Below are 13,396 nucleotides of genomic sequence, written 5' to 3' on the forward strand. Positions count from 1 at the left end.
GGGAGGGGGGAGGGGGGCGGGGGGCGGGGGGCGGGGCCCAGCCCTAGGCAGGCGCCTGCGGGGTTTGCACAGGGCACCAGGGTGTCCAGGCGGCGTCAGCTCCCCCAGGCCGCCCGGAGGGGGTGACGGGGAGGCAGGCATCCAGCGGGCTCGCCGTGGGGGTATCACTACTGCTCTTAAGATTTTTTTCGGGGATCCCTGGGGGGCGCAGCGGTTTGGCGCCTGCCTTTGGCCCAGGGCGCGATCCTGGAGACCCGGGATCGGATCCCACGTCGGGCTCCCGGTGCGTGGAGCCTGCTTCTCCCTCTGCCTCTCTCTCTCTCTCTCTCTCTCTCTCTCTGTGACTATCATAAACAAATAAAAAAAATCTAAAAAAAAAAAGATTTTTTTCAGCCAAAAGAATAGTAAACGGTTTTCAGAGTCTGTTCACGTGATCCCCACCACAACACGGGCTTCACGCAGGACCCCCACATCTGACCCAGCCAACAGGGCGCCCTCCGGCCGAAAGAACATCAAACCAACGTATGGAATGGGCTCTAGTAAGTACACAAAATAAGGATTCTTTCCCCGCTAAATGTGCCCTAGGTCTTGGCACTCAATCGGCCCTCACACGGTCGCTGAAGTAGCGCTCCGGTCGGGGCGGGGAGGCCGGGGAGGCCGTGGGCAGAAGCCCGGACGCGATCCACCGGACCGTCCACCGTCTGCCACCTGGCTCGGTGCATCGCGCTTCCAGCATGAGGTGTGGAACGCGGCGCCCCGGGAGGCAGCTCGGTGCTTGAGAACTATGCAGCTCGGTTCGGTGTCTCTGATTTCACGTCCCGGTCGGACATCCTCACGCTGAGAAGGGGGAGGGTCGCTGGCCTTACGCAGTATCCCCCGATCACGGCTAGGTCTGACCCCCACTCATCTTGACCCCAGGGCGGGGTGGGCGGCAGCATCTTCGGGGGTCACACAAGACTCCTAACCAAACCCAGGCCATTAGCACACGATGGCACGTGGGGATCTGGGTGCTAGTCTAGGCATCGTGGGACAGGCTGAATGTGCCTTTAATGGGTGTGGCATTTAGAAGGGAAAGATTTATTAACTGGAATTAGATTAGGGGGTGTTCTCTTCCCGGAAGAAGGCAGAGGATGGCCGCCAGCCCAGGAAAAGAGGGACGTGGGGCAGGCTCAGTGATAGTAACACTGGGAACCAGCACAGGGAAAGGGCGGTGACCTGACCCAGCAGGGCCCCTGGATTGTTTGAAGACAGAGGCCAAAGTACACTCACAGTGATCGCCCGCCACCCTTTGGGAATCTTAGGGACCCCAAACCTGTGGAAGTCCTCTGGGGCACCTGACCTGGGAGGGATCACAGTGAAGACAGGGATCTACCCGGCAGGGAGCCAGGGTAACGTCGGCTCTGCTACAGCACAGCACACACTGGAAACCATCCTCCCATGAGGCTCTGAGCTGAGACGGGGTGACCTACTTTGTCCCCAATTCAGAACCCAGTAAAAACTGAGTCATGCCCATACTCTCTGGTGAACAGGCAAGGGCAGCTGTGCTGAGAAGGTGGTGCTAGCACCTCTAACATTGGTGTAGTTGATATCTAGTTCCCCTGGGATGCTTGGGTGGATTAGACACCTCCAAGGTTGAGCATCTGCCTTCAGCTCAGGGCATGACCCCGGGGTTCTGGTATCAAGTCTCACATTGGGCTCCCCACAGGGAGCCTGCATCTCCCTCTGCCTGTGTCTTTGCTTCTCTGTCTCTCTCTGTCTCTCATGAATAAATAAATAAAATCTTAAAAAAAAAAAAAAAGAACCTAAAGTGCTGGCAGCAATACTAACAACAAAGTGTCTGGAAATGTACTGTAGGCTGTGAATGAGGGGCATGAAGATGCTTAACCTTGGGGGGATGTACGATGAGATGCGGTGGTTGACAATACACCAGGTTTGTGGAAAAGGAGAATCATAGGCGCTCTGATGCTCCAGGGGGCAAACCAGGGTCACTGTCCAAGACGAGGACTATCCTATGCAGTCTCCACCCGTGGGGGCTGCAGCCCGAGAGCCCGGAGCTCCCTGTCCAGCTGCAGAACTGGACAAACTGGACGCCTGCTCACAAGTCTCTGTGACCAAGACCCTGCAGGTCTGCCAAAGCCAGAGGCGGGGATTGCTGCAGGAGCACCCCCCATGTATCAGGAGAGATGCAGATTCTGTCCCGCTTCCCTACCTGGGCAGGGGCTCCGGGTGCATCACATGCAGTGCTGCCCTTTTGATGACACCATTCTGAAGAGCTTCCATCAGGGCATCCTGATAGACTAATGGACGTGATCAGAGAGAAAAGGCCCCTGCATGAGTACAGTTGGGCGGTCTCCAGGAAGGGCGCTCTACTCTTTTAGCAGCTGCTGTTGCAAACACATCCTGATCTTGCCAAACATCTGACAGAGGCCGCAAGCTTCTTCGTGTCTCTTCGTTGTTGGATGTGAGGCTGACACGTGCCAGGCAGTGCACTAGGCCTGCACACACGCTCTCCCACTAGATCCTCCAAACACTGGGCAGCCAGTCCTCATTTTACTCACGAGGAACTGAGGCCTGACGGCAGGTCACATAGCTCCTAGCAAATCAGCCCAGACCTGTGGCCTGGGCCCATGTTGCGTCACTACCTCCTGGCATGAGCATTTGTTCTTTGGGGTAGGGATGCCACCCTGACAGCTGCGTATGCACGGTGGACACTAAGCCAGAAGCAGAATTCTCAACTGTCCTTTCAGATTCAGAAGAGCCCAGCACATTTGAGCAGAAGCTGAGAAGAAAACCCTTTCCTTCGGCATGGAGCTCTTTTCCTCTGGGCAGCGGGAGCAGCAGGGGAGGCTGCTGGAAAAGCCTAGTCCACGCCCTTTCCCGGCTGTTTTCCCAGAATCTCAAGCACGTCCACCAGCCTCTGATGTTACTGAAACTACTTGCTCCTTCCTGCTCACCTAGAGGGTCTGAATTTTCAGAGAACTCTGGAGCAAGTTAGCCCAGCCCTGTGCATGCCAACATGGGGCAGTGGGCCCTCCTGCAAGACCGAGCAATTCTGGGACACCAGCACCTGTGTCTGAGAATTCAGCCCAATTCTGATGCTGTCTACCTTGGAATTAGCATCCAGTCCCACAGGTGAAGGGCTCAGGCCTCTCACGCTGCCCCCACCCCTGACCTCAGACACTGGTCAGATGTCCCAGGCTGTTACTTGTATTTCTGGCCAAGTAGCCACCAGTTGGAGATTCCAGTGACTTCCTCCTTAGGCTCCGTTAATTTGTGGCAGCGGCTCACAGAACTCAGGGAGACACTCACATTTACCTCTTTGTTAAGGGATCTGAGAGAGGGTGAGAACCCACAGCCCAGTGAAGAGGCGCACAGGGAGAGATCTGGGGACAGGGCATGGAGCCTGCATGCCTTCTGCTGACAGCTGCCACTCTCCCTATTCCCTGGGTCTTCACTGATTCAGAAGCTTCTGAACCCAGGCATTTTGGGTTACTATGGAGGCTTCTTTGCTTGGCCACAATTCATGAAATCATCGGCCACTGGCTGATTGAAACGCCAGGCCCTTTCATCTCCCCAGAGGTCAGGTGTGGACCCCATGGTTGGGCCTCCTGGCAGCAGCCCCTGCCCTTGATCGAGTGGGTTCCAGAAGTCACCTTTTTTAAACAAACGGCACCTTTATCACTCAACGCTTCAGAGATTTTGAGGGTTTGGACAGCAGGAGCCAGAAACTGTGCATGAAGACCACAGCAGAATAACTTACTATGTTTCTTACAAATCACCATCTCAGGTGGCAAGCATGGTCTTCCTTGTTCTACAGAAGAGACAGGAGTGGCTCTTGGGAGCCCTAGGTGTCCCGTGTCCTCTGGCCCCCAGCCCATAGAGGTCACTGGCCTGAATGTCCGACATCAGTGCCGATGCTCTATTCTCTATAAATGCCACACCAACCCACAATATTTGGGACCACCACAGGGTCCACTGCCTCTTGTATGTAAACACAAGGCATGAAATGTCAAATAACCAAACTAACACTAAGCTATTTATTTTTTTAAAGTGAAGGCTCATAAGAATTCATCCCCATAAATTTTACTAAATTGTACCCAGAAAATCAAAGTGTAACGGCTCTACTCCAACATGCCCAGATAGGGGTGTGAAGACTCCATATGGTACTATTCTCATCCTTTTTGTTGTTGATTTGAGTTTCAGAATGATGTGAAAACAAAAATCAGAAATATTTCTACATGGAAAGTAAAGTCCTGGGAACTCAGTACCCCAGCCTTCTACGTGGACTCTCAGAACACCGCGGCTGTGCCGGAGAAAGGTGAGTGAGGGGGGTCAGGACCGCCAGGGGGTTTTCTCCCTCATGACTCCCCAGCCAGGCGGCCCGACACGCACCACGGCCCAGGTACCACTGCCGATGTTGATGAGGATGGCAGTGAGCTTCATCCCACACAGCTCCCTCCACCCAATCAGCCCCTGGGTCTGGGGTGTCAGGTTCATGGCCAACAGCACGAAGTCCAATCGCTGTAGCAGGTTATCTAGACTCTCACAGTAAGTGGCCCCGACAACTTCCTCCTCTATTTTCCTACAGAGGGAATGAGGAAGAAAAACCATGTTCTCTAGTTAGAAATCCGTACCGCAGGCCCGGGAAGGAGTTTCTGAGGACCCCTATCAATGTGAGTCTGGGACCCTGCCGTGCAGCCCCATGGCACCCCTGGGTTCTCAGGGGAGGCCTGGGTCTGAGGGGTCTCCCTTGAGGCTCCTCGAGCAGCAGCTTCTTCCTGGACCTCGGGGGCCTGGACCAAGCCTAGCCATACACCCACATATGCTCAAGGATGACAGAACATTCCTGAAAGGATGTGGGTCCCACTGCAAGCAGGAATACGTGCAGGTCCTTTTGTGACCACAGACAAATGCGGGCAGACACCCTGCAGCCCCCTGGGGATGCTGCTTATCAAACAAAGCAAGGGCCCTGGTCCTGCTCCGGGCACCTCACACAGCTGGTTACTCCTGGAGGTCACAGCCTCCCGGGCAGTGGCCACTGCCATACGGATACTGAATGTGAAATATCACAGGTTGGGGTCTGGCGATGGCCCGGAGAAGAGACTTTGTCCTAGAAGAACCCTGGTCCCCATGTGCACAGTCATCACCAGGAGAGTCATCATTGCACTCCAGTCTCTTCACCGCCCATGGTGCAGACTGAGTTGGGCACGGCCCTCAGGAGGACCTCCGCCAGGTTCTGGCCAGCCGGAAGGTGTTCCATGGCAGTGGGAGGCCGCTGCAAGCTTGTCAAGCATGGCCATCGTTGGCTGGATGCGCACGGGCAGTTGCAAGCACCTCTTAGGTGGATATGAGCCCGTGGCATCCATGAAGTGACTTGGAATCCCAAAGCCGGGTGCTGGGCTGAGGGCAGAATATGCACATTCAGGGAAGCGCCCCCCACTCTCCCCAGGGCCCATATGCACTTCAGTATTAAAGGGACCAGACACATGTCTGATCCCTCTGACACAAGGGCCAGAGTGTGGACAGCTTCTCCCTTGAAACAAATCACTTTAAAAATTAAAAAAATACAATTGTGAGTTAAAATCTCTTCTCCGGTGAATTTTTTCAATAATACAAAGTCGCTGCCACATTCTTAGGTAATCACAATCTCTTTCCTGACCATCAGTCTTGTTTTTTGGAGAGGAAGAGCAGGGGAGGTCTATGGAGAATGGAGGCTACTACATCCAAGCTAAGCTGAAGGCAGTGATGGCCTAAGTCTGCTTGGCTCATGGCAGGCCCGTTTTCTGACGTTTACCTGCAACTCTAGTTGTGATACAGAATCTTCATTTCAAAAGCCTCGGCCCTCTGAGCGATCTTATAGTCAATGCTGCCCATGCCAATGATTCCCAGAGTGGCCCCCGTTACTTCTCGGTCCATCCAGTTTGTAGAGACGCTCTCTGTACCTGGTGCAGTGGTCAGCGCATGACCTGAAACCCACAAGGTGCAGGTGAGCAGTGGGGACTCCACACAGAAACCCCACACACTGCTGCGTCCCCGGACCCAGTGCTGACCTCTGACCTCTGACCGCAAACAAAGGTTTCTGCGAGGACCAAGTGGCAGTTTCCTTGTAACAAAACTAGAGCATCCTGGCAGAAAGCTTCAAGATACCAACTTCTTTTACATTAAGGAAGGACTTTTGGCTAAAATGTGTTGGTGTCAGCATGTGTGTGCGCGTGCGTGCGATGAACCTGCAACCAAAACCACAAAGCCTGGCTCCTGCCTCCTTCCTGGAGCGCCTCCACACCACAGCTCCAGCAGGAGGATGGGGCGTGCAGAACTGCAGCAGCTCTGCCTCTGCTGGGGGCATGCCCATATGTCCAGGGGGTGCGGGGGTCGGATCCCGCCCTTCACTCCAGGGATGCGTGCTCACTGACCTGTGAATGACCCCAAGGGCATGTCTATAGAGATGCTATGGCCTGGGTGGGGACCAGGGGGACTGGGTGGCGGCCGACACGTGCCAGGAGCTGGGCCCCGGCCTCAAACTGTGCACAGTGGCTCCAATCCCCAAGTGCAGCAGAGTCCTGGAGACAGTGTGAAGAAATCAAGCCCAGAAAAGACTTGTAGCTTGAAGATAAAATTATGTTACTGCCTCTGTCATGAGTGCCTGTCATCTGCTCTCTTTGGAAAACCAGCAAGTCCAAGGGCTGCTTAACTTCCACCACCCTGCGAGCCGCCACCAGGAGCAAGGCCATGCCCATGTCTGCCATGGGGCTGGACACAACCTGTGGTGAATTGGCAACCTTCACACTAAAGTTGGCAACGAGCTTCAGGTCCAGGTGATCTAGACCTGCTCCTGGTGAGGCAATTATCTTCAATGATGGCAGGCTCCACAGGAGCTCCTGGTCAATAGCCAGCTTTCCTCCCCAGAGATAAGAACTGAATTGTGTCTTATTTTCCAAAAATCCTTGCATGATAATGAGATTAAAATGTTTCTGCAGATCTCCAACATGATCTTCACATATACCGTAAGGCCCTTCCAATCCAGACACCAAAACACCAGGTAAGTCCCGTTCCCCCATGGCCTGCAGTAAGACAAGCACAGTTCCTGCTGTCAAAAATAGGCTTTAAAAGAACCACCAATATGCTCCTCCGTTGCTCTTTTAGGGTTCTGAGCACCTGGCTTCCAACAAGGGAGGATCCCCCACCCACAACTTGAAGCAATTCCCAGGATTCCAGTAGGGTGTCTGAGAATTCAGCTCAATTCTGATTCTATGTACCCAACAACAGCATCAGATCCCAGAGGGTAGGGGCTCCATCCTACAAGACCACCCCCCCCTTAATTAAGATTAAGCCCCTCTGCTCTTCCCCCAGCTCATGCTCTCTCACTCTATCTAAAATAAATAAATAAAATATTTAGAATACTGAATCCTTTCCAGAAGGTTTTCAATTTCCTTTGCCCACATCCATCAGAAGAATCACTATCTATGGCAGATACAGCCTCACAAAGCATATTTTATTTTATTTTAGTTTTATTTTATTTATTTATTATTTTTTTTTTACAAAGCATATTTTATACTGAAAGTTGAAACTACTCCTTGATCCATGGCCTACAGAATCTGTTAGCATCATGAAAATAACTCCGATCTCATCGCACACATCCATCCAAGCTCTTGGGTGACCGGCATTGTCAATGATCAGCAATATTTTAAAGGGAGTGTTTTGTTTTGTTTTGTTTTGTTTTTGTTTTGTTTGGTTTGGTTTGGTGAGTGGTAGGTTTAAACAGTGGGTTTAAAATACTCAACAAACAATTATGTAAACAGATGTGCTGTCAAACAGGCTTTGTTGTTGCATTTCTAGGGCAGAGGCCCAGTAGATTTAGCCTAATAGTTAAGGGCCCTAGGATTTTCAGAATAGTCAGTGAGCACTGGCTTCAACTTAAAGTCAGCAGGTACTTAATCCCCTCACAAGAGGGTCAGCAGTCAGCCTGTTCTTTGAAGCTTTGACCCAGGCAATAACTTCTCTTCTCTACAAAAGTCCTAGATGGCATCTGCTTCCAAGGGAAGACTGCTTCATGTATATTGAAAATCTGTTGGTCCATAGTCACCTTTGTTAATTATCTTAGCTAGATCTTCTGGATAACTCTCTGTGGCTTCTACACCAGCACTTGCTGCTTCATCTTACCCTTGTATGCTATGGAGAGGACTTCTTTCCTTAAAACTCAGAAACCCACCTCTGCTAGCTTCACAATTTTCTCCTGTGGCTCCCTCACCTCCCGCAGCCTTCAAAGAACTGAAGAGTCAGGGCCTTGGTCTGGATTAGGCTTTGGCCTAAGGGAACATCATTTTCTATCCAGACCAAACTTTCTCCACATCAGCAACAAGGCTGTTTTGCTTTCTTATTATTTGTGTGTTCACTGGAATAGATCTTTTTAATTTCCTTCAAGAACTTTCCTTTGCTTTCACTACTAGGCTGTTTGACACAAGAGGCCTAGCTTTCAGCGTAGCTCAGCTTCCAACATGCCTTCCCTACTAAGCTCAATCATGTCTGTTATTTAAATTAATTTTTTAAAAAGATTTTAGGTATTTATTTGACAGAGAGAGAAAGAGCACAAGTAGCAGCAGAGGGAGGAGAAGCAGACTCCCCACTGAGCAGGGAGCCTGACGTGGGACTCGATCCCAGGACCTGATCCCAGGACCCCAGGATCATGACCTGAGCTGAAGGCAGATGCTGCACTGACAGAGCCCCCCCCCCGGCGCCCCCCTGTCTAACTTTTGATTTAAAGTGAGAGTTGTGACTCTTCCTTTCAGCTGAATGCTTAGAGGCCATTGTGGGTTATTAACTGGCCTAATCTCAATATGGTGGTTCTCAGGGACCAGGGAGGCCCAAGGGGGTGGGGGAGAATGGCCAGTAGGCAAAGCAATCAGAAAACAACACATTTATCAGTTAAGTCCACCATCTTCTATCAGAACTAAACCCAAGGTGATCAGCCTGATGCTCAGCAAACACAGTCACTGAGACATCAAGTACGCAGCAAGGGAAGACTTTGAGAGGCAGCCACACTAGGGGCAGGAGGGAAACCCTCACATCCACCTCCCCAAAGAGGAGAGCCACAGGAAATGAAAAGTCTGGGGAAAGGGTGCAGCTGTGCTCAGTAGCCCACAGTGGACATCGGTCTGGTTAACCCCAGGTTACTGCTTATAGGAGGAGCACAAATCGCAGTGCCCCAAACAACGACACGAGTAACATCAAAGATCACTAGTCACATATCATCACAACAAATAAGTTTTTATAATAATTATATAATTATAATTATAATAATAATGAAAAAAGTTTGGAATATTGCGAGAATTACCAAAATATGAGAGATAAGAAGTGAGTAAATGCTGTTGGAAAAATGGTGCTGGTAGAGTTGCCACAAACCTTCAACTTCTAAAATATGCAGGATCTGTAAAGTGCAATAAAATGAAGTATACCAAGAGATAAAAGAGGCAAAATTAGCCTAAACAATATGTGGTTTGGTTTGGCATATTTCTGCACTTATGTTCATGGAATCAACCCTTATGTACCCTTCATGACCTGCTTTGTTCTAAGCTTATTAGCACATGAGACTCCTCTCTGTTCACCTGTGGATCAAGAGTTGGTCACTTAATTGATTGAGACACCCAGGGCCCCACATGTAAGCATTTCAAATCATTTATTTTCAATATGGGGCCTCTGCTGGAATTTGAAAGCAAAGTCTCACTTTAACATTGTCTTACATCTGACTCAAATAATTTTTTTCTTTTAAAAATGCAAATTCCAGGGCAGCCCGGGTGGCTCGGTGGTTTAGCGCCACTTGTGGGCCACGGCCTGATCCTGGAGATCGGGGATCAAGTCCCACATCAGGCTCCCTGCATGGAGCCTGCTTCTCCCTCTGCCTGTGTCTCTGCCTCTCTCTCTCTGTCTCTCTCTCATGAATAAATAAACGAAATCTTTAAAAATATAAAAAATAAATAAAAATGCAAATTCCGGAGGTAACTGGAGGATTCTTAAGGGTCGGATTCTTGATTTTGGCTCTTGTCATGACCTCTGGCTATGGGATCGAGCCCCACATCAGGTTCTGCACTAGATGAGGAGCCTGCTTAAGGTTCTCTCTCTCCCTCTGCCCCTCCCCCGCTAAAAAATAATTTTAAAAATGCAAATTCCTCTGGAGGCGCTATATGGCTCTCCAGTCATTTTTCTTTCTTACCTTTCTTTTTTTAAAAGTCTCCATTGATTTTTCATTAGTTCAGTCAAATTGCTCTCTTCCTCAACCTAACTCAAGCCAGTGCTCTGAAGGAAGGAACACTGGATACCTGTATCCTTTCATAAGGACACACAGGGACACCTGCTCCCTGACAAATACCCCCCATTTGCTTCAACATGGATGGAACTGGAGGGTATTATGCTGAGTGAAGTAAGTCAATCGGAGAAGGACAAACATTATATGGTCTCATTCATTTGGGGAATATGAATAATAGTGAAAGGGAATATAAGGGAAGGGAGAAGAAATGGGTAGGAAATATCAGAAAGGGCAACAGAACATGAAGACACCTAACTCTGGGAAACGAACTAGGGGTGGTGGAAGGGGAGGAGGGCGGGGGTTGGGGGTGAATGGGTGACGGGCATTGAGGGGGGCACTTGACGGGATGAGCACTGGGTGTTATTCTGTATGTTGGCAAATTGAACACCAATAAAAAATTAATTTATTATTAAAATAAATAAATAAATAAATAAAATCTGAATGCTTTCCCTCTAAGATGAGGAACAAGTCTCTCTTGCCACTTCTATTCAACAGGGCAGGTAGGCAAAAACACAATGAAAAGCATCCAGACTATAAAAGTAGTAAAACTGTCCCTATTTGCAGATGACATGATCTTGTATATAGAAAATCCTAAGTATCCAACTAAAAAACTATTCCAAATAATGAATGATTCAGCAAGATTGCAGAATGCAAGATCAGTATCCAAAGATCAACCGTATTTCTATACACTAGTTATTAATAATCTAAAAATATTTAAAACAACAATTCCATTTATTTATGTTTAAGATTTATTTATTTATTTTAGAGAGACAGAAGAGGAACAGAGGAGGAGGAGAGAATCCTCAAGCACATTCCCTGCTGAGCACAAAGCCCAAGGTGGGGCTCCATCCGAGGATCCTGAGATCATGACCTGAGCCAAAACCAAGAGTCAGAGGCTTAATCTACTGAGCCATCCAGGCACCTCAACAATTCCATTTAAATATCATCAAAAAAGAATAAAATACTGAGGAGTTAATTTAACTTCCCTCCCTAAAAAAAGCACAAGACGTGAACACTGGAAAATATAAAAGTTATAGAAATAAAGACCTAAGCAAATGGAAAGACATCCTTCACCCACTGACGACTCAACATTAAGATGGCAGCACAGTACTCCCTAAATTGGTGAAGAGTCAACACAGTCCCTGTCAAAATCCCAGCTGCCTTTTTTGCAGAAATTGACAAGCTAATCCTAAAGTTCATATGCAAATACAAGGGACCCAGAATAGCCAAACCAATCATGAAAAGGAATAAAGGTGGAGGGCTCATACTTCCTAATTTCAAGACCTACACAAAGCTGCATCAAGAAAGCGTGGTACTGACATTAGGCTAGACATACATGTCAGTGGGATAGAACTGAGAATCCAGAAATAAATCCTTACATTCAAAATCAACTGATTTAGGGGATCCCTGGGTGGCGCAGCGGTTTGGTGCCTGCCTTTGGCCCAGGGCGCGATCCTGGAGACCCGGGATCGAATCCCATGTCGGGCTCCCGGTGCATGGAGCCTGCTTCTCCCTCTGCCTGTGTCTCTGCCTCTCTCTCTCTCTGTGACTATCATAAATAAATAAAAATTAAAAAAAATTAAAAAAAAAACAAAATCAACTGATTTAAAACAAACAAACAAACAAACAACGGAAACAAACCAAACCAACCAACCAAACAAAAAACAAAATCAACTTATTTCCATCAAGGGTGCCAGGACACTCTGATAGGGAAAGAATAATATTCCCAATAAACGGTGTCAGAACAAGTGGATGTCTAAATATACAAAGAATGAAGGTGGACACCTAGCACCCACATACACAGAAGTTCACTCACAGTGATCAAAGACCCAAATGTGAAAGTTAATGGAGGTGCCTGGCTGGCTCAGTCTGTAGAGCATGCAACTCATGAGTTCAAGTCCCACACTGGGCCTAAAGCTTACTTAGGAAAAAAAAAAAAAAAAGTTGTTTAAAAAAAAAGTTAAAAATTCTTAGAAGAAAGCAGGAGTAAATATTCACAACATTGAATGAGGTAATGGTTTCTTAGATATGACACCGAAACATACAACAACACAGCAACAAAAGGAAATGATGAACTGGACATATTGAATATTTAAAACTTTTGGGCTGCAAATGATGCCAATAAGAAGTGTGGTCAACAGAATGGGAAGAAATATTTTAAAATCATATATCTAATGAAACTCTTAAAACTCAATAATAATTTTTTTAAAATGGGCAAAGGATATGTACAGATATTTCTCCAAGTGGAGGATAAGTATATGAGAGGATGCTCTGTATATTGTTAACCATCACGGAAATGCAAGTCAAAATCACAGTATCAGTGCACATCTACCACAAGGCTGTAATAAAAAATACACAAATAACAAGTGTAGGCAAAGATGTGGAGGGATCAAACCTCTCACACTTTGCTGTTGGGAATGTTAGAAGGTGCAGCCACGAGGCATCTGGGTGGCTCAGTAGGTTAACGTCTGCCTTCCGCCTTTCGGCTAAGGCTCAGGTCGTGGTCTCTGGGTCCTGGGGATGGAGTCCCCGCAGTACCTGCTCAGTGGGAAGCCTGCTTCCCCTGCCCCGCCTCCCCCGCCCCCATCCCTCTGCCGCTCCCCATACGACTTGGGGGCATACATGTGCTCTCTTAAATAAAATAAAATAAAGCTGCAGCCATTTTTTAAAATTTTTTTTTATTATTTATTTATGATAGTCATACAGAGAGAGAGAGAGAGAAGAGAGAGAGAGAGAGAGAGAGGCAGAGACACAGGCAGAGGGAGAAGCAGGCTCCACGCACCGGGAGCCCGATGTGGGATTCGATCCCGGGTCTCCAGGATCGCGCCCTGGGCCAAAGGCAGGCGCCAAACCGCTGCACCACCCAGGGATCCCAAGCTGCAGCCATTTTTGAAAACAGTTTGTATTCCATAAAATGTTAAACACAGTTAACGTATGACCCCGGCTTTCCACTCATATACCCTTAGGGAAGCGAAAACTTAAGTCCATACAAAAACAAATTCAGATGTTCACAGCAGCATTATGCATAACGGCCAGAAAGTGGAAACAGCCAAATGTCAGATGATGGATAAATAAAATGCACGTACTGGGTGACGG

General features: G+C 48.5%; 1 long non-coding RNA gene across 4 annotated transcripts; it reads left to right on the forward strand.

Moving 5' to 3' along the window:
* Nucleotides 1-56: 56 nt before the first annotated feature.
* LOC129514556 (uncharacterized) lies at nt 57-11,874 on the forward strand. 4 transcript variants are annotated; one of them, XR_008665453.1, is made up of 4 exons: nt 57-539; nt 4,198-4,318; nt 6,978-7,039; nt 11,067-11,874. It is a non-coding gene; the product is annotated as an uncharacterized LOC129514556 (long non-coding RNA). The 4 variants fall into 4 exon arrangements; XR_008665454.1 differs by lacking the exon at nt 11,067-11,874 and adding an exon at nt 7,144-7,324; XR_008665451.1 differs by lacking the exons at nt 6,978-7,039; nt 11,067-11,874 and adding exons at nt 4,589-4,673; nt 5,073-5,521.
* Nucleotides 11,875-13,396: the final 1,522 nt, after the last annotated feature.

Source organism: Nyctereutes procyonoides, unplaced genomic scaffold, assembly GCF_905146905.1.
Source record: "Nyctereutes procyonoides isolate TBG_1078 unplaced genomic scaffold, NYPRO_anot_genome, whole genome shotgun sequence".
Lineage (NCBI taxonomy): Eukaryota > Metazoa > Chordata > Mammalia > Carnivora > Canidae > Nyctereutes > Nyctereutes procyonoides.